The sequence below is a fragment of the Chlorocebus sabaeus genome, chromosome 8 (assembly GCF_047675955.1).
Source record: "Chlorocebus sabaeus isolate Y175 chromosome 8, mChlSab1.0.hap1, whole genome shotgun sequence".
Classification (NCBI taxonomy): Eukaryota; Metazoa; Chordata; class Mammalia; order Primates; family Cercopithecidae; genus Chlorocebus; species Chlorocebus sabaeus.
In genome coordinates this window covers 94,958,063-94,982,619 of record NC_132911.1, presented here as the reverse complement: position 1 = coordinate 94,982,619, position 24,557 = coordinate 94,958,063, and the positions used below count along the sequence as shown (strand labels likewise).

The window sequence follows — 24,557 nt, the reverse complement described above, 5'->3', positions numbered from 1 at the left end:
AGGGGCAGAACCTTTGTTGAATAACAGCGTTTGGCTGGCAGTCTTGAGCTTCCTCTGTGGAGGCATAAATCTTGTTCTTTTTATATGAGGATAGGTAGTACTAGACTGACTCTACTTGCCATTCCCCAGGGCACTTTCAGTGGAACTTGCACTCTAAAATAGTGAATAATTGAGAAACAAATATATATGTATCCCATAAAACAATTTCATAAAGTGTCCTCTTCCACGCTAATATTTAACACAAGCTCTATGTTTGCTTTATTTTGTTTTCTTCTTGCTTTACAGAGCATATCTTTGATCAAGGAATATAAGTTATAATTCCTCTTCCTGCCATAAAGTTTTTCAAAATTGCTAATATTAGGATTTTCAGGTATTCACAGGTTTTTTTTTTTTTTTTCAGTTTATTATACAACCTCCTCCTCCCATCTGTTCTCTCATTGTTCAGGTTAGATTGTCCCAGAGGACTCCCATATATGTAGGGTAGCCTAAGGGGAAAAGAGTGGTGAGAAAGCAATAATACCACCTTGTAGCAGAATTTGTCTAAGGTCCTGACATTATGGTGGCAGTCCTACACCACTGTAATAGTGTGTATGAGGTAGAGGAACATGTTGGTGCTTTGATGGTGACAAGGGAAGACAGGAATTAGAACTAATGTAATATACAAAGTATTTGCTATGTTTCTGGTGATGTATATTTCTTAGCTCAGTCAATCCTCATGGTAGACAGTATCATTTGTATTATTATCCCAGTTTTTAGATAAAGGAATTAAAGTTCAAGGTCAATTAAAATTTTCCCAAAGTCACACAGCTAGAAAGTTGCAAAACTGGAATTCATATGCAGCACATGAAACTTCATGTGTTTTCTACTACACAATGCTGCCCCAACCAAGTCAGCACTCTGGCTGCCCTTCACTCTATTATGACCTAAAAAAGAGGTTACTACCAAAATCTTGCTCACTAGATTTCCCTGGGAAAGCTAATTTGTAAAGAAATCTACCAAGAAAAACATGCCTTCTATAGCCAACTCAGGGATCTCTTGCAATGGCTGTTATCTGTAAGAATCATAAAACATCAACCATAAGTGTCAGAGTCAGAATTAAAACCCAAGTTTGTCTGATTCCAGACTCTGTCTGATGTTTTCACCCATCGTATTTCTTCCATTAATGAAAAAAATTAAAATATATCTATTACACAAAAATAGAAAACCCATTAACTACATGTCTTTATTAGAGTTGTGCATGTGACTTTAAGCAGCTATAATTCTCATGACAGAGATGCACATAGAAAAAATCTCAGGTCCAAATATGCACCAAACCACCTGAGAAATCTTGCCACCAGAAAATTTTAATATATTAGCACTAACTCCTTTCTTACAAGTAAAAGAAAGGGAAAGTAAGCAAACATTTTGCATTCTGAAACAAGCAACTACAATAACAGAAACCTCATGGTCTCCCCACAGTGACACAATCAGCTTTTCTCAGGGTCACCTGGTGTGTCCCCCTTTGTGATTCAGTTGCATGACATCCCCTGCACAGCTAAATTGCCTAAGTATTTTACTAATCCAGTGCCTTCTGTTTGGAATTATTTCCTTGACTTACAGCTCTGCTTTTCTTTAATGTGTCCTCCTATAAAACCACACCTGAAATTTCTTTGACATTCCCATTTTATCCTAGACTACAAGAATGCCAGCAAAGACTCTAAGATACGGTGCCAGAGAATATCCTTTCTTCCTCTCAAAAATTAGGCAAAATTTTCCTTTTGTGGGGGAACTACAGATACTGCCAATTGTTCCTCCTAATTATGAGGCACAAAATGTCTATTCACCAACTTCCCATTTCAAGTGAACCTTCGTAGGAGTCTTGACTTCTAGTTTCTAAAGTGAGCCTATAGGAGTTAGGGAGGTATGTAGCAGCAGGAAAGGAATTCACAGATCAGTCCTTTCTCTGGCTAGTTCAACTCAGCCAATCTTCCTCAACAATTAAAAGAACATGCAATATTCACAAACAGTCAAGAACAATACATGATAATCAGGCATAATATATTTATATAAATCATTACTAGTAATTAAGAGCATTTTTGGTTTTGAAGCAATCTAGGTTTGAATTTCAGCTCTGAAATTGAGAAAAGTACCTTAATCTTTTCTGAAAGCCTCAGTTTTATCATCTGTAAAATGGAAACGGTAATGGTTCCTAGCTCATGACACTATAATGAAAATTAAATAAAAGGATACTTTTTAAAGTGTTTAGCACAAAACCAGCATAGTTTTCAAAAAAATATTATTAATCATTGTTTGTTTTTATATAGCAACTTTACATATCCTTTCTTGGCATATTACTGTTTCCGGCAAGCATCTGTGACCTAGATAGATGAAACCATAGCTAACCATTCTGAGTATATCCCAGACTGAAGAGTAGCCTTCTACGATGGACTTTGGCCATCTTTGAAGGTTCTGACCTTAATCATCAGACTTCTAGACTATGGAATTTCCTTGCCAGCTTTTTCCAAAGGAAAGCGGCCGTGGCTCTAAGAAAAGAATGAGCTATTTTCTGAGCCTAGTATCCTGACACCTTTGGGTACTTGTCTTCTTGACACAGAAGTTAGTTTTCACCCTCATTATGTTCTAGAACCTTCCATATTTACTGCCTCTAATCACTGTACCTATCTCACAATACCTTCTCCACAATCCCAATTTACAATGTGATTTTCTACATATGGGCACTTGGAGAAAAAAGCAAGAGAAAGCTAACATTTATAAAGTTGTAGGCAGTTTTCTATAGGTTTATTTGATCCCACTTCATACAAATCTTAAGAATAATGAAAAAATTGATTGCCTTGCCTCATACTCTCACTGCTGACAACAAATCAAATATTCTGAAATTCCCTGAAATTTTTTACAGGGAGTTTTGGAAGTCTCTTGAGATAACTTCTCAGTCAAGAGCTAGATTTTTACTTTTGATTTGGCTTGTATTTTAATATATATTATATTATCCTCTAAGAACTCTGTGATTTATAATAGAAGATACAAAAAATGTGGCCAATAAAATTAGACCTCAAAATATAGAAAAAATATTGATTTTAAAACTATAATCTTTTCATTTTTTTCTAAACTTGGCAGCCATAGCAGTAAGAATTTTTAGGGGTTTATATAATTTTAACTACCTGATAAAATTTAAAAGGAAATATAACTATAATAGAAATGTAATGCAGCTATTAAAGAGATACCTTAAAGTGGTCTTAGAAGAAAGAACACAAAGTCTTCTGAAAAATAAGTGGAACAGGAAAGCAATATACAAGCAGGCAAATAAAGTGGAAGCTGAGAGAAGTAGGATCAAGATGGAGACAAGTTCCGACACCAAGCTCAGAGATTTTTGAGACCCTCCCAAAGTTTGTGACTTGTGAACATAGATGAAGTGTAGGGAAATCAGACAATGGCTATGATAAGGCCATTCAATCATTCATTCATTCAACAAATGTGTATTGCTGCTTATTATGTATGCTTATTATTTGCCAAGGACTGCTCTTGGCAATAAAATATAGCAATGAATAACAGGCAAAGATGCTGTTCTCATGGAAACTTGCATTCTATTGATGCTAAAAACATGGAGGGTGGGTACATAGAAACAATAAGCAAGTAAACAAATATTAACATTTATTACAGTGGTAAGTGCCATAAAGAAAAATTTTAAATTTGATGTCATAGAGTAGAGGCTATTTTGACTGAGTGGTGAGGAAAAGCTTTCCTGAGGAGTTGATATCTGAGCTGAGATCTATATAATACAAAAGAGACAACCATGGGAATATAAGATAGAAATAACCACACTTAACATGATCTGGAAAATAAAAGCCAAGTTTAAGATTTTCAGGAGATGAAAAGTGTAAAAAGTAACATAGCAGATTTGAAGAAGAACCAATAAGAAATTGTAACAATAAATAAAACTGAAATACATAATCTAATGGGTAGGTTTGACAACATGTAGACAAAGCCAAAGAAAAAATTATCAAATTTGTAAGATATATCAGGAGAACGTATCTAGAATAAAACACAGGGAGACAAAAGAATGGAAAATAGAGGTATAGGGAGATAAGATGCAAAAAGATAAGTACTCGCCATCAATAACAATATTGAATATAAACAGTTTAAATTTTCCCAGTTAAAATATTTAAACAGGTTGAATGGATAAAAACATAAGACCCAATTATATTTTGCCTACAAAAGCTCACTCACCCGCAACAACACACATAGACTGAAAGTGAAGGGATGGGAAAAGATATTCCATACAAATGGAAAACAAAAGTGAACAGGAGTAACTATACTTATATTAGATCAAATAGACTTCAAGTCAAAAAATATAAAAAGGAACAAAGAAGGTCATTGTATAATGATAAAGGGATTAATTCAGTAAGACGATATAATATATGTAAATGTATATGCACCCAACACTGAACAGCCAGATATATAAAGCAAGCATCAGTAGAACTAAAGGGAGAGACAGACCCTAGTACAATAATAGTTGGGGACTCAACACTCCACTCTCAGCATTGGACAGAGTATCCAGACAGAAAATCAATGAAGAGACATCAGACTTAAAGTACTCAAATGGACCTAACAGACATTTGTAAAACATGTCAACCAACAGCTGAAGAATATACATTCTTCTCCCCAGCACACGGAACATTCTCCAGGATAAACCATATGTTAGGACATAAAACAAGTCTCAACAAATTTTTAAAAATTAAAATCATGGCCGGGCGCGGTGGCTCACGCCTGTAATCCCAGCACTTTGGGAGGCCGAGGCGGGCGGATCACAAGGTCAGGAGATCAAGACCATGGTGAAACCCCGTCTCTACTAAAAATAGAAAAATTAGCTGGGCGCGGTGGCGGGCGCCTGTAGTCCCAACTACTCGGGAGGCTGAGGCAGGAGAATGGCGTGAACCCAGGAGGCGGAGCTTGCAGTGAGCTGAGATTGTGCCACTGCACTCCAGCCTGGGTGACAGAGCGAGACTCCGTCTCAAAAAAAAAAAAATTAAAATCATAAGTATCTTTCAGATCACAATGGAATAAAACTATGAATCAATAACAAGAGGAACTGTGGAAACTGTACAAACATATAGAAGTGAAACAATGTGCTCCTGAGTCACCAATGGTGAATAAAGAAATTAAGAAAATTTTAAAATTTCTTGAAACAAATGAAAACAGAAACACTGTATATCAAAACCTATTAAATATAGTAAAAGCATTACTAAGAAGTTTATAGCAATGAATACCTTTCTAATAAAAATTAGAAAGATTTTAAATAAACAATCTGACAATGCACCTCAAGGATCTAGAAAAGCAAGTAACAAATTAAACGCAAAATTAGTAGAAAGAAAGAAAATTAGAGCAGAAATAAACAAAATAGAGAATAAAAAGCAAATTTAAAAAGTTGTTTGAAAAGATAAACAAAATCAACACGGCATTAGACTAAAACGAGACAGAAGATTCAAATGCATAAAATTAGAAATGAAAAAGGAGACACATTAATATCACAGAATGCAAAGGATCATTAGAGATTATTATGAACAACTATACACCAAAAAATAGGAAAACCTAGAGAAAACAGATAAATTTCTGCACACATATAATCTAACAAGGTTGAACCAGGAAGAAATAGAAAACCTAAACAGATCAATAATGAGTAATGAGATCAAATCAGTAATAAGTCTCCCAAAATAAACAAACAAAAAAGTCCAGGACTGCATAACCTCACTGCTAAATTCTATCAAACTTTTAAGAAACTAACACCCACTTTTCTCAAACCATTCCAAAAAAAATAAATTGAAGGAGGAAATTCTTCCTAACTCATTCTTCAAGGCCAGCATTTCCCTTATACCAAAACCACACAAGGACACAAAAGCAACAAGAAAAACTACAGATGAATATCCTTGATGAACATAGATGCAAAAACCTTAACAAAATACTAGCAAATGGAATCCAACAGTACATCAAAATGATTATACACCATGATCAAGTGGATTTAGGCCATGGATTCAAGGATGGTTCAATATATGCTAATAAGTAAATATATGATACATCATATCAACAGAATGAAGGGTAGAAATCATATGATCATCTCAATAGAGGCAGAAAACAGATTTGATAAAAATTCTACACCTCGTCATGATAAAAACTCTCAACAAATTAGGTATTAAAGGAATACGCCTAAACATAGTAAAGGCTGTATATGATAAACCAACAGTAAAATCATAGTGAGTAAGGAAAAGTTTTCAGCAGGGAAAAGAATGCTTTTCCTCTAACATCTGGAGCAAGACAAGGGTGTCTATTTTTTACCACTTTTATTTAACATAATATAATACTTGTATTACTCCATTCTCACACTGCTATAAAGAACTGCCTGAGACTGAAGACAAGAGGTTTAATTGACTCATGGTTCCACAGACTGTACATGAGGAGTGTCTGGAGAGGCCTCAGTAAACTTACAATTATGGAAGAAGATGACGGGGAAGCAAGGCACATCTTCACATGGTCAGCAGGAGAGAAAGCGAAGGGGGAAGTGCTGTGCATTTTTAAACAACCAGATCTCATGAGAACTCACTCACTATCACAAGAACAGTATGGGGTAAATCTGCACCCATAATCCAATCACCTCCTACCAGGTCCCTCCCCCAACATTGGAGATTACAATTCAACATGAGATTTGGGTGGGGACACAGAACCAAACCATGTCAGTACTGGAGTTCCTAAGAGAGTAATTAGGCAAGACAAAGAAATAGTAAGCAATGAAATTAAGAAACAGGAAGTCAAATTGTCCCTATTTGCAGATGACATGATCTTATACATTAAAAAAAAACTAAAGATTCCACCAAAAAAACCTGTTTGAACTAATTAACAAATTCAATAAAGTTGCAGGATACAAAATCAACCAAACAAAAATTAGTAGCAATTCTATACACTAGTAATAAATAATTCATCAAGAACAAATTCATCCCATTTACAGTAGCTACAAAAGATTTCTAAAGCTAAAAATAAATTTACCCCAAAAGGTGAAAGATTTCCACAATGAAACCTACAAAATACTGCTAAAGGAAATTAAAGAGGACACACACAAAAATGGAAAGACATCTCATTTTCATGGATTGGAAGAATACATATTGTTAAAGTGATCATATTACACAAAGCAATCTACAGATTCGAAGCAATCCCTATCAAAATGCTAATGATATTCTTCACAGAAACAGAGAAAGTAATTCTAAAATTCATATGGAACCACAGAAGATCCCCAAGAACCAAAGCAATTCTGAGCAAAAAGAACAAACCTAGAGTCATTGAACTACCTGACTTCAAAATATACCACAAAGCTATAGTAACCAAAACAGCACAGAACTGGTTTAAAAAAGACACTTAGACCGATGGAACAGACTAGAGAACCCAGAAATAAATCCATATATTTACAGTCAACTGATTTTTGACAAAGGTGCCAGGAACATACACTAAAAGGAGAGCCTCTTCAATAAACGGTGCTGGGAAAATTGAATATCCATAAACAGAAGATTGAAACTAGACTCATATCTCCCATCATAAACAAAAATCAACTCAAGATGAATTAAAGACTTAAATGTAAGACCTGAAACTATAAAACTACTACAAGAAAACATAAGGGAAACACTTCAGGAATTGGTGTGGGCAAAGATTTTATGCCCACACCAAAATCAAAATAGAAAGAATATTTTTTTTAAAAAAGAGAATTTAAAAAATACTCAAAACCACAGACAACAAAAGCAAAAATAGACAAGATTATATCAAACTTAAAAGTTTCTGTATATTAAAGGAAACAATCAACTGAGTGAAGAGATAACTTATAGAAAGGTAGAAAATATTTCTAAACCATTCATCCTACAAGTGATTAATATAGAGAATAAACAAGAACCCAACTCAAGAGCAAAAGGAAACTCCAAATAATTTGATTTAAAAATTGGCAAAGGATCTGAATAGACATTTCTCAAATGAAGACACACAAATTGCCAACAAGTATCAACAAGTACCAACAGGTCCAACATCACTAATCATCCAGGAAAATGCAAATCTAAACCACAGTAAGACATATCTCATCCCAGTTGGAATGGCTCTTGTCCAAAAGTTTGAATTTGTTGTAATAAATACAAACAAATAAAAATAAATAAATGCTGGTGAGGACACAAAGTAAAGAAAACTCATACACCGTAGATGGGAACATAAATTAGTACATCTATTATGAAAAACAGTACGAAGTTTCCTCAAAAATCTATGAATAGAACTACAATATGATCTAGCAGTACAATTGAGTATTTCCAAAGGAAAAGAAATCAGTATACCAAAGAAACATCTACACCCCCATGTTTACAGCAGTACAATATGTAGTCAACCTAAGTATCCAGCAACAGATTAAGGAATAAGGAAAATGTTGCATATATATATATATATACACACACACACACACACACACACACACACACACACACAAAAAAGAATATTATTCAGTCATAAAAAGAATGAAATCCTGTTATTCGAGGCAATATGGATGAACCTGGAGGACATTATGTTAACTAAAATAAGTCAGGCACAGAAAGATAAATGCCATGTTATCAGTGTGAGATAAAAATGTTGAGTTCGTAGAAGTAGAGCGTAGAATAGTGGTTATCAGAGGCTGGGCAGAGTAGGGAAGAGGTGAGGAAAACGTTAGTTAACAAATACAAAATTACAGCTAGAGAGGAGAAAGAAGTTCTAGTGTTCTAGTGTTCTATAGCACCGTAGGGTGACTATAGTTAATAATTTATGGTATGTTTTCAAATAGCTGAATTTCAAATACGTTGTTGAATGTTTCCAACACAAAGAACTGATCAATATTTGAGGTAATGGATATGCTAACTACTCTGATTCAATCATTACTCATTGTATATATGTATAAAAATCTCACTCTCTACCCCATAAATATGTACAATTATTATGTGTTGCTTAAAATTTTTTTTTTAAAGATGGAAGTATGTAATGGAAAGTTTTGAATTGTCTAAGAGGACAGAATAAGTACCAAATAAATACTTTTCATAAAGCATGCAATAATGTTTTTTAATTTTTAGGGTAGTCAGTTAAAAGAATAGAAAAATGGTTCTCCTTGAAGAGGTCCTTCACATCCTTTGTTAGCTATATTCCTACATACTTTAATCTCTTTGTAGTAATTGTGAATGGAAGTTCATTCATGATTCGGCTCTCTGCTTGTCTACTGTTGGTATATAGAAATGCTTGTAATTTTTTTGCACATTGATTTTCTATCCTGAGACTTTGCTGAAGTTGCTTATCAGTTTAAGGATCTCTTGGGTTGAGACAACGGGGTTTTCTGGATATAGGATCGTGTCGTCTGCAAACAGAGACAATTTGATTTCCTTTCTTCATATTTGAAAACCCTTTATTTCTTTCTCTTACCTGATTGCCCTAGCCAGAACTTCCAATACTACATTGAATAGGAGTGGTGAGAGAAGGCATGATTGTCTTGTGCCAGTTTCCAAAGGAAATGCTTCCAGCTTTTCCCCATTCCATGTGATATTGGCTGTGGGTTTGTCATAAATAGTTCTTATTATTTTGAGATATGTTCCATCAATACCTAGTTTATTGAGAGTTTTTAACATGAAGGGATGTTGAATTTTATCAAAGACTTGGTCTGCATCTATTGAGATAATCATGGGGTTTTTGTCATTGGTTCTATTTATGTGATGAATTATATTTATTGATTTGTATATGTTGAACCAGCCTTGCATCCCAGGGATGAAGACAACTTGACCATGGTGGATAAGCATTGTGATGTGCTGTTGAATTCAGTTTGCCAGTATTTTATTGGGGATTTTTGCATCAATATTCATCAGAGATACTGGCCTGAAGTTTCCTTTTTTTGTTGTGTCTGCCAGGTTTTGGTATCAGAATGATGCTGGCCTCATAAAACGAGTTAGGGAGGAGTCTCTCCTTTTGAATTATTTGGGATAGTTTCAGAAGGAATGGTACCAACTCCTCTTTGTACTTCTGGTAGAATTCAGCTGTGAATCCATCTGATCCTGGGCTTTTTTTTTTTTTTTGGTTGGTAGGATATTTATTACTGCCTCAATTTGAGAACTTGTTATTGGTCTATTTAAGGATTTGACTTCTTCCTGGTTTAGTCTTGGGAGGGTGTGTCTAGGAACTTATCTATTTCTTCTAGATTTTCTAGTTTATTTGCAAAGAGGTATTTACAGTATTCTCTGATGGTTGTTTCTTTGGGGTTAGTGATGATATCCCCTTTGTAGTTTTTCATTGTGCCTATTTGATTCTTCTCCCTTTTCTTCTTTATTAGTGTAGCTAGCAGTCTATTTCATTAATTTTAAAAAAAAAATCAGCTCCTGGATTTACAGATTTTTTAAAGGATTTTTCATGTCCCTATCTCCTTCAGTTCTGCTCTGATCTTAATTATTTCCTGTCTTCTCCTAGCTTTTGGATTTGTTTGCTCTTGCTTCTCTAATTCTTTTGGTTGTGATGTTAGGGTGTCAATTTGAGATCTTTCTAGCTTTCTGATGTGGGCACTTAGTACTATAATTTCCCTCTTATCACTGCTTTAGCTGTGTCCCAGAAATTCTGATACATTGTCTCTTTGTTCTCACTGTTTTCAAAGAACATTTTGATTTCTGTCTTAATTTCATTATTTACTCAGGAGTCATTCAGGAGCAGGTTGTTCAATTTCCATGTAGTTGTGTAGTTTTGATTAAGTTTCTTAATCTTGAGTTGTAATTTCATTGCACAGGGGTCTGAGAGACTGTTTGTTATGATTTCAGTTATTTTGCAATTTGCTAAGGAGTGCTTTCCTTCCAATTATTTGATCAATTTTAGAGTAAGTACCATGTGAAACTGAGAAGATTGTATATTCTGTTGTTTGCGGGTGGAGAGTTTTGTAGATATCAGGTCCACTTGATCCAGAGTTGAGTTCAAGTCCTGAATATCCTTGTTAATTTTCTGTCTCAATGATTGGTCTAATATTGACAGTGGGGCGTTAAAGTCTCCTACTATTATTGTGTGGGAGTCTAAGTCTCTTTGTAGTTCTCTAAGAACTAGCTTTACAAATCTGGGTCCTCCTGTATTGGGTGCATATATACTTAGGATAGTTACTCTTGTTGATCCCTTTACCATTATATACTGCCCTTATTTGTCTTTTTTGATTTTTGTTGGTTTAAAGTCTGTTTTGTTAGAAACTAGAATTGTAACCTCTGCTTTTATCTGCTTGCCATTTGCTTGGTAAATTTTCTTCCATCCCTTTATTTTGAGCTTATGTATGTTTTTGCACGAGATGGGTCTCTTGAATACAGCACACTGATGGGTCTTGACTCTTTATCTAATTTGTCAGTCTGTGTCTTTTAATTGGGGCATTTAGTCCATTTACATTTAAGGTTAATACTGTAATGTGGGAATTTGATAATGTCATCATGATGCTAGCTGGTTATTTGGCACACTCACAAGCCACTGCTCAAGGAAATAAGAGAGAAAACAAACAAATGGAAAAATATTCCGTCCTTGTGGATAGGAAGAATCAATATTGTGAAAATGGCCATACTGCCCAAAGCAATTTATAGATTCAATGCTATACCCATCAAACTACCATTGACATGCCTCACAGAATTAGAAAAAACTACTTTAAAATTCATATGCAAACAAAAAAGAACTCTAATATCCAAGACAATCTTGGCAAAAAGAACAAAACTGTAGGCATCACACTACCTGACTTCAAACTATACTACAAGGCTACAGTAACCAAAACAGCATGGTACTGGTAACAAAACAGACACTTAGACCAAGGGAACAGAATAGACATCTCAGAAATAAGACCGTAAATCTACAACCATCTGATCTTCAACAAACCTGACAAAACAAGCAATGGGGAAAGTATTCCCTATTTAATAATGGTTGTAGGAAAATAATGGTGCTAGGAAAACTGGCTAGCCATGTGTGGAAAACTGAAACTGCACCCCTTCCTTACACCTTATACAAAAATTAACTCAAGATGGATTGAAGACTTGAATATAAAACCCAAAAGCACAAAAATCCTAGAAGAAAACCTAGGCAATACTATTCAGAAAATAGGCATGGGCAAAGATATTATGATGAAATCACCAAAAGTAATGGCAACAAAAGCAAAAATTGACAAATGGGATATAATTAAAGAGTCTGTGCACAGCAAAAGAAACTATCACCAGAGCGCACAGGCAACCTACAGAATAGGAGAAAATTTTTGCAAACTACCCATCTGACAAAGGTCTAATATTCAGAATTTACAAGGAACTTAAACAAATTTTCAAGAGAAATAAACATCAAAAAGTGGGCAAAGGACATGAACAGACACTTCTCAAAAGAAGACATTTATGCGGCCAAGAAACATAAGAAAAAAAAGCTCGACATCACTGATCATTAGAGAAATGTAAATCAAAACCACAATGAGATACCATCTCACAAAAGTCAGAATGGCAATTATTAAAAAGTCAAGAAACAACAGATCCTGGCAAGGCTGCAGATAAATAAGAACGCTTTTACACTGTTGGTGGGAATGTAAATTAGTTCAACCACTGTGGAAGACAGTGTGTGATTACTCAACAATCTAGAACCAGAAATACCGTTTGACCCAACAATCCCATTACTGGGTATAATACCCAAGGGGACATAAATCATTCTATTATAAAGATGTATGCACACATATGTTTATTGTAGCATTATTTACAATAGCAAAGACTTGGAACCAACCTAAAGGCCTATTAATGATGGACTGGATTAAAAAATGTGGTACATATACACCATGGAATACTATGCAGCCATAAAAAGGCATAAGATTATGTCCTTTGCTGGGACATGGATGAAGCTGGAAGTCATCATACTCAGCAGACTAACCCAGGAACAGTAAACCAAACACCGCATGTTCTTACTCATAAGTGGGAGCTGAAAAATGAGAATACATGGACACAGGGAAGGGAATAATACACACCAAGGCCTGTTGAGGGGGCAAGGTAGGGAGAGCATCAGAACAAATAGCTAATGCATGCAGGTTTTAATACCTAGGTGATGGGTTGATAGGTGCAGCAAACCACCATGGCACAGGTTTACCTATAACAAACTTGCACATTCTGCACATGTATCCCAGAACCTAAAATAAAATAAGTTTTAAAATAAGAATAGTAAAATGATATAAAACTTCATAAGATTTTTAAAAAATGTGCCATAAAGAGTATCCAATTATTTCAAAAAAAGGCAAGAAAAAAGATAAAAGGAGTACAGAACAAGTAGAACAAATTAAATATACCCAGCAGGCTGGGAAAATTGGCACATGCCTGTAGTCCCAACTACTCAGGAGGCTGAAGTGGGAAGATAGCTTAAGCTCAGGAGTTCAAGACCAGCCTGGGGAAAATAGCAAGACCTCATCTCAAACAAAGAGAAAGAAAGAATAGTCAGATGGATTTTCTTAAATGAAGTATTATATGGTATTTATAAAATATACATCTAAAATGTAAGGATATAAAAAGGTTGAAAGTAGGCAGTAAAAATAGATACATCATGTAAATGTGAATCAAAATATATAATATATATTATATGTTTATATATAATATAGCTATATTCATACAAGAAAAAAATAAACTTTAAAGCCAAAGCATTATTAGCAATAATTTACAATATATGAGCATGAGGCCCAGGGATCAACATTTTAACAAGCACATTGCTGATTATTATACACTCTAAAATCTATTTGATAAAGATGTATTGTGTTAGGATTAAGGCCTGGAGAACATAAAGAAATAGTCAATCCCTTAAATCAACTGTTGGTGGGAATGTAAAATAGTTTCTCAGTCTCAACATGGACATTTTGGGCCAGGTAATACTTTGTTATGGGGGACTGTCCTATGCATTACAGAACATTTAGCAGGATCTCTGGCTTCTACTCACTAGATGCCAGCAGTATCACTCCTCAGTTTTCACAACCAAAAATATCTCCAGACATTGCCAAATATCCCTGGGACATGGAGGGAGGGCTAAATCTTCCCTGGTTGAAATCCACTGCCTTAAAACAACTTAATTATTAATTGTCACAAATTAGTTTTAATTTTTCAGAAGAGCAAAGCAATCATGTTTTTTATGTAAATCCATATCCACCCACCCATCAATCTATCCATCTACCCATCCTTTCTGCAATTATTTATTGGGTGCCTACTCTGTGCTAAGCACTGTTACAAGTTTGGAATACATCAGTGAAAGGGACAAAAACCCCGACCTCCATAGAGATTACTTGGAGATGGAAGGGAGAGAGAGAGAAATCATCTAAATGAAAATCAATGCTTAAACAGTCTGTACAAGAGCCACATTTGATTTCAATCAGTCTCTCTTTATAATATTTCTAATTTTTTAAAGTTTACTTTCTGAAAAATATTGGCCCTGATTTTGAAATCATTTGAACTCCACTTTTACTGCAAGACTAAAAACACAGAAGTTCCAACTCTCTGACCTTATGATCCTGTCCTTCCTACCTCTCAACAAGAGAGGTGAGAGGTGAATGCTGCTGAAATTTGAGGATCTCCATTTTGAAGGTAAGCAAGGCATCCCCTTTATCTCCTGAATCACTTTCATTAGGTACTTGGCTAGAAGAATAAAATTTCCAAGGGTAGCTAGCGATAGTGGTTGGTGAAATGATGTTCACCAACCACTATACCATGTGAAACAGGGTCCTTTGCAGCACTTATATTTTATAGGCATTCAGGGTCAGCCTATCTTTAATTCCAATAAAATCACACATAGAAGTAGAAAGTCAGAACTCAAATTATGTAATTTAACTAAAAAGAGAAAGATAGTTGTATTCCCTAACTTAATTGGGCCCTCAATTTTTAAAACAAGAATTTGAACAAAATCACCATTGCATCAAGAATAATATTTTATGATTTTTTTCTCTCTGCTTTTCATTTCAAAAAGTCTACCCCCTGAAATTTTGGAATTACAATGGTGAAAGAAGCAATAACGTATAATTCAACACCCTCTTCTTCACCCACCCCCATATAAGAAACAGCAGAAAACATGATCTCATTCTCATAAAAGTAGTGACAGGGAAAGCATTTAGTCAAGTTTTGGAACTCACTAATTCTATATTAGCTAAGCTTACATCACTTACATAAAACCACAGAACCCACAAGGGGTTTCCATGAGAAAAGCATTGGCTTGTGTCCCATTTTTTTAAAAGGTCAGTGAATGTTGTTTTGAATGTATGGCTCCTAATAAACTGAGCCACTGAAGGCAGCATTGACAACCAAAGAAAATTATACTATTTTAAAATCAAGGTCAAATTTTAGAGAGGCATTTAATGAGCTTCAAGAATAGGGTATACTTTTCCTTAACATTAAACAGAGAAAATAAACTATTCATATGGGAACAAGAATAAAGTGGATCTCTAATGTTGCTAATCGAAAGAGGCAGAACAACAATGGGAATGAGGCAGCCAACTGGAATTTCTCATCGCAATTTGAGCAAAGTGGATAGTTCCAAGGAAATCACTATATTGTGGAGATATTCAGGGATGTTCTTGACCACAGTTTTATGGACATTTCCCTGTGTATCACTTTTAAACTTCTAGGCTATTTTCTACCATCTTGCAAAAGAGTTTCAAAAGTTTTAATAGGAGTTTTGATACAAGGCAAACCTCACAATTTCACTTTCCCAAGGAGTTTCTTTCCCACAATTGTATTGCACTTTCTAGACCACTTAAGGACATTTTTGATCATGGACGTGTTTAAATTTGAAATAGACATTTTCCAAATGTTCAATCAATTTCACAGAAATATTTCTGTTAATGCAAAACTAAATGGTCTCCCTAGGAATGCTTGTCTGTATGTACACATATTTGTGTTACTGCTCATATATGGAAATCATTCTATTGAAGGCAGATGAGTTCATTTGGAAATGAGAAATCATCCAAAAATAAAATGGCTTTCTTCACTTGACATTGTATTAAGTACAAAAATATTTATATACTAACAAAAGATACTGGTAGTATTTGAATTAGACAAGTATCAGACAGAGAGTGACAGTACACTAGGATATGTACCATGCTAGATATCAGGCAAGTGTCTGGAACCAAGGACACCATAGCAAGATATGCTTAGACTGATGTGGATCAAAATCATTAATCATTGGCTATAAAAAGAGAAATCCTTTTAAATTAAAAATATCCAAGAAAAGAAGAGACATCAGGATAAGTAGTAGGCAACAAGTTAAGTGAAGTGTCTAAGGAAAAGGGAATTCAGTAATGAGAGGTCCTATTTCCAGAGGAATCTGGTCTGGCAAACAAACCAAATGAGCCACAAGGGAGAGGGAAAGGGTAAGACAGAAATAAACAGAAAATCAAAGGCAAGGAGCCAGGGAAAGGAGACCCCGTTCAGGGAGATAGTTTATTGGTTCTGTTTTGTTGCCCAAGGAAGGTAAGCCTACAGAATGTAAAGGAATCTGCAGAGGAAAATAACCTGGAACAGGGGCAAAGACAACATGGGGAATAGGAAGCAGAGTGTACTGCTGAAACCAGTCACCCTTGTACACCTTTGGGTACAGATCAGTTGGTTACACTAACAGTTGCAAATTAGAACTATTCAGGTGATCTCATGGCTTTGAAAGCTTTCAGAGACAACCCTAAATTTGGGGTGGATTGAGGGGCAGGTATCTCAGACCAAACCTTAAAATGACAAGAAAATAACATTCAATATCTGTCATGTGCCAAACACTAATAAGAATTTACATATTTTATCTCACTTAATTATTCATTCATTCTATCATTACTGACCACCAACTGTCATGTGAGACATTTTCCTAACAATGTGATGATACAAGTGTTATTAATATCCCCAACTTACAGAGGAAAAAAGTGAGACATAGAGTAATGGAGTTACCTGTCCAAGGTCACAGAATGGGTACATTGTTAAGCTAGGCAAATTTAATTTTTGTTTGGGAAAAATGGATTCAAATCTTCTCCTCACTATTCAAATGATTTGTATTTCTGGGAAAGTTCCTTCCATTTTTTTCCTCCTGTGTTTCTCATACTGTAAAAGAGGAAATTGCTTTCAGATTCTCAGATTTTATTTATGATAACTCTAAAGAATTCTTGAAGGATAAAAGGGGCATTGATGCAATGGAATAGGTGCTATAACTATGATTTCACATAAATAGTCCAAGCATACTTTTTCTCACGACAACATTGCATGAGGCTTTCCCGCTTTATTTTATTTTTTTCTTATAAAAACAGTATGTGCCTACAAACCTTAGGGATATACAAATACTTAAGATTCTTAACTCTGACACAGAATGTGTTTATGGAAGCTACAGATTCACATGAATGTTAATATCATGAATTTGAAACTGAAAGAAAGTAGTGCCTGTGGAAAATGTAGCATGGGTATAATTTACATCTTTTTAAGCACATTTCTTAAGTGTCTACTCTTAGCAAAGCACTTTCTTGTAAGCTGCCACATTTATCTGTATCCTTGTAAATGTTTTAGCTACACTTGAGTTTCACTTCCAAACTACAATCACCCAATGCAAAGGGTGAACTTTAAAAAGGCAAAACTCAGAAATGAAAGTAACATGATAAAGATTTGGCCTTCCCCAAATTTCTCCAAAATAAAATTTAGTGTTAAATTCACATGCTAAAAAATCTCTCCAATTTTAGATTGGCTGATGAATAAATGTTTAAGAAGTTTTGTCAGTGGCATATACGCACCAAGTACATCCATAGTGTGGCTAAAAAGAAGTAAGGCTAACTGAATTAAACAACATATAAAACTCAGCCTCCAACTATATAGGCATTCCTTGTGTTCACATACAAAAATCCTAGTATCTATGTGAAATATTTTTCAGAGTGTACAAGAATTCTATTGTCCAAAGAATGTTCCTTGAGTATCATTTTAGTCAAGGACACAGTGAAATTCTCAGAACCCAAACTCCCAGTGAGCTCAAAGAAATGCCTTCTTTGTACAGCATGACAGAGATTGCTCCAACCTAAGAATGGATTCCTCAGAGGCAGGAGGAGTCCTGAGAGTGTAGCCAAAAGTCTTGAGTGCAAGTTCAAGCTCTGCCACTGTTCCATCATTCAGGCCAATGGTTTTCCAAGTGTAGTTCCTGGACTTACAGCATCAGCATTACCCAAGAACATAATAGAAATGCAAACCCGTGGGATCCCCAACCTACTGACTCAGAAATCCTAGAAGGAGGGCCTAGCCTTCTGGGTTTTAAGAAGGCATCCAGGGGATTCTGATGCACATTCAAGTTTGAGGGTCGCTGCTGCAGACAAACTACTCTGGAGCCTCAATGTCCTCAGCTTCAAACAGGAATAATGATACCAAATCTCTCTTCTTCAAGGAAATATTCAATAACAAACAGATTTGACAACTTGCAAATTTTTAGATAATGGCAAAGTATTCATCCAGAAAGATAACTCTGAACACTATTTGTGAATTTGTAAAGTAGTCATAATAGTACAGGTTGTTAGATAGATTGCTAATGGAGGATTCTAACTAAGAGTTTATTGAAATGCGAAGTTTTCTATTTGGTCTGCAATGTTTTATATATGATATTTTGTTATAAACTTCACATCAAACACAAACCTCATGATGTTCCCTGGTTATGATCATTAAAACTTTTTCTCACTTTTGTCAGGTCATCTTTTTCTTCAAATGATTGCAGTTTGAAAAATAACTGGGCTCCTGAGGGAAAGAGGAGCTAGAGAAAGAAGACCTGTGACTAAAAGATTAAATTAAAAAAACTGTTTCAAAGGAACCATAAAATTTCAATAATTTACTTTGTTTTCTGTTGAAAAGACTGAATCACCACTACTTCAGAGACTGAGTTTTCTGACCTAAAGAAAGATATTAGTAATCCTTTCTTCCCAGAAATCCCACGATGATAGCCTATCCAAAACCCTTCAGCAGCAAATAATAATGCTTTTTCTTTCCCTATCATCAAAAGTTACGAAGGCAACAGGTCACTTTCCCCTTAGTATTTTGAACTCAACAATGAAATTACCACCTACCTTACTTGCATCTTTGTTCAAGCTAATTCATGCCAGTTTCTTTGATTTTTCTAATTTTAAATTTCTGTCCATCATTAAAAATCACATATTTATCTTGTTCTTATGATATCTCCAGGTTCCACTTCAATGTTTAGAGATTTCTTAAACACAAATTCCAAAGTTTCTATACAGCAACATTCATATTTCTTTACTTGCTTCCCCAGATTAGAAGAGAGCTTGGCTACAGAGAAGGTACTCAGGAATTGTTTATGGAATTGGAATGTCATATAAACCTCATCAAGGAGGTTTATACCAATTGCCCTTGCAGATTCTAAATAGAGTAATAAACTCAATGTTCTATCAAAGTATAATGGGTTAAATAGTGTCCTCCAAGATTCATATCCACCTTGAACCTCAGAATGTGACTTTATTTGGAAACAGAGTCTTTGTAGATGTAACTAGTTAAACTGAGGTCATACTGGATTAGAGTGGGCCACAATCCAAGGACTGGTATCCTTCTAAGAAGAGAAAACAAAGACATGTCCGTTAAGCCCCAGGTTGTGATATTTTGCTATAGCAGCCTCAGGAAACCAATAAAACAAGTATCACCGTTTCCTGCACTAACTGAACAACTGACAGTGTTGCCATAGATTGTTCAGTGTCCACTAAAGGCCATACTTCAGATATGTTATTCTCTCAAAGACAGATACAAATAAAGACATTTTATTTCAGATCATCCTTGCTCTCAAAGGCTTGTTCATTCAAAATCCAATTCTAATTCCAGCAATAAACAAAAATGTCAGAAAAAGTGAACATATGATAAAGAAAAGGTAGAAGAATACCCAATGATTAAAAATCACATATTGAAGAATATTCATTTGAGGAAAGTGCTTAATATATAATGTTAAGTGAAAATGACAAAGTAAGACACGTATTTCTTTATGCAGCATACATTGAATTTTTTTAAATGAGAATATAAAAATGAGATTCTTGAAGAAAACAAAAAAGCGTTATCTCTGGAAGGTAAACTTAAAGACACCTTACATTTTACTCTTCCTATATTTATTTACTTATTTTCTACAATGAATGAATAACCAGAAAAATGCTACTTACAAAAGGATAAATGAAGACAACATCTTAAATCTTAATACCCATTCATTCAAGAAGCTGAGGACACTTGCAAACTAACACAATAAATAATTTGGTATGTCTCTGACAGGAATTAGGTATCAAAAAATTATATATGAGAAAACTGAGAATGTTCTAAAATTGTGCAATGATAGATCAGATCAAAATAGCCCCCAGAGTTTTGCTTTCTCTCGCTGATCTTTCTGCTATTGATATATTGTAACGCCTTATGGAGAACACTTGGATAGTCCTTTTTTTTTTTTTTTAGATGGAGTTTCACTTTTGTTGCCCAAGTTGGAGTGCAATGGCACCATGATCTTGGCTCACTGCAACTTCTGCGTTTTGGGTTCAAGCGATTCTCTTGCCTCAGCCTCCTGAGTAACTGAGATTACAGGCATGGGCCACCACGCCCAGCTAGTTTTGTATTTTTAGTAGAGACGGAGTTTCTCCATGTTGGTTAGGCTGGTTGTAAACTCCCGACCTGAGGTGATAGCCTGCCTTGGCCTCTCAGAGTGCTTGGATTACAGGCGTAAGCCACCACGTCTGGCCAGATGGTACTTTTTTAAAAGAAAAATCATACTGGGCAATTAAATATAATAAAACCAATCCAGACATAGTATCGTGTGGAAAAAACTGTTTTAACAGACTTTTCTAAAAACACACATGAAGAGGTCCTGGAATGGAAGCTTTCTTTTCTTTGAGACGGAGTCTCACTCCGTCGCCCAGGCTGGAGTGCAGCGGCGCTATCTGGGCTCACTGCAAGCTCTGCCTCCCGGGTTCCCCTCACTCTCCTGCCTCAGCCTCCTGGGTAGCTGGGACTACAGGCACCCGCCCAAGCCCTGCTGATTTTTTTGTACTTTTAGTAGAGTCGGGGTTTCACCGTGTTAGCCAGGACGGTCTCGATCTGCTGACCTGGTGATCCACCCGCCTTGGCTCCCAAAGTGCTGTGATTACAGGCGTGAGCCACCGCGCCTGGCCGAAACTTTTGATTCCATACTATTATTTTGCTTGACATTTTAAGAAGAATGCAGAAGTTGTACAACTTACAAAATTTTTAAGTTTTAATTTTTTTTTTTAGTTAAAATAAAGGAAAGGAAAAAAGAGATAAGGAAAGAAACTAAAGTCTCTCTGTAGCAGATCTGACTACATGTTCATAACAGAACCAAGACATTTCTTTTTTTTTTAAGACAGGGTCTCACTGTGTTGCCCAGCCCAGAGTACCATCTCAGCTTCCTGCAACCTCTACCTCCCAGGCTTGAGTGATACTTTCATCTCAAGGAACTGGGACCACAGGGTGTGCCACCACACTCAGCTAATTTTTTTGGTGGTTTGTTTGTTTTGTAGAGATAGGGGTTTTACCATGTTGTCCAGGCTGATCTGGAACTCCTGGAATCAAAAGCAATCCTCCCACAACAGCCTCCCGAAGTGCTGGGATTGCAGCGTGAGTCACCATACCTGGCCATTTCTGAAACAATTCATTCACTATGTGGTCATGCCAGATTTTTTCTTAATAACTAAATAACACAGAAACTCTTTTAATCTAACACATATGAACAAATATTTATAATAGTCCCATTTTTTACTGTAAATTTCCATTTAATGTATATTCTTATACAAAAGTCCTGGTGAAAATTAGGATCCGTGGCTCTGCACCTAAGCTGGGGATGAACGGAAAGAGTTCACCATGGGAGGCCTGGGGCCCTGCCCGCCAGAGAGCACTCTCTCTACTAGCAGTGGTTCCAACCTTCTGATAAACACTGGCCTGCTGTCACTTCCCTGCAACGCATCCGCCCCTGGATTCTCCCCCTGGGAGTCAAAGTCCATAGCCTGACCTCGGAGGAAGCCCTCTGTATCACCCCAGTACCCTGCACCACTGTCATACGAGCTTCCCACCCTTCCTAACACGTTCACACTAATCCGTACATGCTGCTTCCACCACCAAGAATGCCCAATTCAGGCAGACCCTGACCTTTCCCTCAGGCAGTCCAACCACCCAGAATGAATATTCTAGCAGAGTTTTCCAAACATCAGTCATTCACCTCTTTCATGATTTTCACCATAGCTACAAAATAGCACGATGATGGGCTGCATGCTGCCTGTGCCGCCATTTACTTAATGTTTTCTTTAAATGACTCACTTTTGTGTAGAAATAAATTCATTTCAAAAGAAAGAAAAAAAGAAAATACAGTTTCAAGTGTTCAAATGCCATGTGAATTTCAAAGAAAAAAAACTGTTCTAAAAAAATTGCATTTTCTAAATTGTACACCAAATTTATTTAAATCATAAAATAGCAAAACACTCTTAAATAAATACTTATTTTAAAAAGTAGTTATAAAGCAGCAAAATAAACTACTCAAAGGCACTTATGCACAATGCGGCTTCAAATCTTTGAGTTAAGAATACACTTAAAAGTAACGGGTACGCAGAGTTTGCTTTTCTGTCTGTTTTTATGTATGTTTGAATATTCTCATAGTTTAAAAATGTTTTTAAAAATGTACTTCCCAAGGTTAATGCTTCCTATTATCACCAATAGAGAGCATATGATTGCTATAATTATATATTACTTATTAGTATTTCACTATTGGTATATATTTTATACACAACATATAATAGTTTCCATTCCTGGAAACCAACTATGCACAAAATGCTTCATAGTCACTGTTTGACATAACAACCTTATGAGGTTAGTGGTTTTAATATTGTCATTATATAGATGAAGAAACAGCAACTCTTAGAAATTAAGCAAATTGTTTGAGATCACAAATTTAGAAAATAGGAAATTAGTGCTTTAAACTCATGTGTATATGACTCCAAAGTCTATGTTATTCACTTCTACACTACTCTGTTTCACAAAAAGTATGGCTTGTTTTGAATGTTCTCTACCATTACTTTGAAACTTACTCTCTTTCACTGATAATCATAGTGTGACCTAGAGTCGGTCATTTATCCTCTAGGTTCACCACTTGTGCCATATTTTTAATGTGGGAAACTTTGATTTTGAATCAGTTGAACCAAAATAATTTGAAATGGTTGGACCAAAGCTCAGATGAGTTTGCAGATCCTCTTACGTTAGAGTGTTTATAGAAATTTCTGAAATAGGTACTACACAGATGAAACCAACTCAGATCTTTCAAAATTACTCCAAATTATTGAGATCTAAGTAATTATGTTTTATCAAAATTGTTAAGTACAGAATCACTTCATAGAAGAAACAGTCAATTAACAGATTACTAAGGTGAAAAATAAATGAAGTTTAAGAATGTTAGTTAGATTTGTTCATTTAACAAATATGTATTGAGTTAAAATTCAAGACACTGCAGGTATAGAGAAAAAAAGAGTATTCTTTCTCTGGAAGCTTACCATCCAAAAGCGAGAAAGACTTGAAATGAATTACTCCATTATGTTGCTCAAGCATACCATAGAAACACCATAGAAAAAGTGGCAACAGAAGGTACCATAGAAGTAGCAGTCGCACCAGGGATACCATAGAAAAAGTGGCACCAGAAGGCTGCTTTGGAAGTCAGGGAGGCGTCACAGGACACAGAGAGTTAAATTAAGACACAGAGGGTAAATAAAACCATGTCACATTTTCAGGGTCAATATTAACAATAGCCAATTTTTACTAAACATTCAAATCTACACATTTTTTGAAACACTGTGGTGATTCCTTTAAAAAGTTAAACATAGAATTATCATATGATTCAACAATTTCATCTAAGTATATTCCCAGAGGATCTGAAAGCAGATAAAGAACAAATATTTGTATACCCATGTTCATAGCAGCAATAGCCAAAATGAGAAAACAGCCCAAGGTCCCACAGGTGGGCAGATACCTGTGGATAGACAAAATGTGGTATATACATACAACTGAATATTATTCAGCCTTAAAAAGGAAGGAAACTCTGACACATTCTATAAGATAAATTAATGTTAGTCATATTTTACTAAGTGAAATAAGTCAGTGGTAAAAGGACAAATATCTGGTTCCACTTACTCTAGGTACTCTAGGTACCCAGAGTAGTCAAATTCAGAGACAGAGAGTAGATTTGTGGTTGCCATGGAGGGGGAAAATATCATATTTCAAAGTATTTATAGGAACTTCTAAAATAGGTGTACAAAGGGACTGGGGAGTTAGAGTTGAATGGATACAGAGTTTCAGTTGGAGAAGATGAACAGGTTCTAGAGATGGATGATGCCAGTGGTTATGCAACAGTGTGAAAGTACTTAGTACTGTGGACTATACAAGTAAAAATGATCAAAATGGTAAACTTTACGTTGTGTATATTTTGCCACAATTTAAAAACTGTATGCTTTTTTCTAAAACACAGACTTTACACTCATTTTTTTATATTTGAATTACCTTCAG

At 35.4% G+C, this 24,557-nt stretch overlaps 1 protein-coding gene across 1 annotated transcript in view; it reads right to left on the bottom strand.

Moving 5' to 3' along the window:
* Window positions 1-24,557, bottom strand: part of LRRC69 (leucine rich repeat containing 69) — a 129,789-nt gene that overhangs the window by 51,817 nt on the left and 53,415 nt on the right. The window lies entirely within an intron of this gene.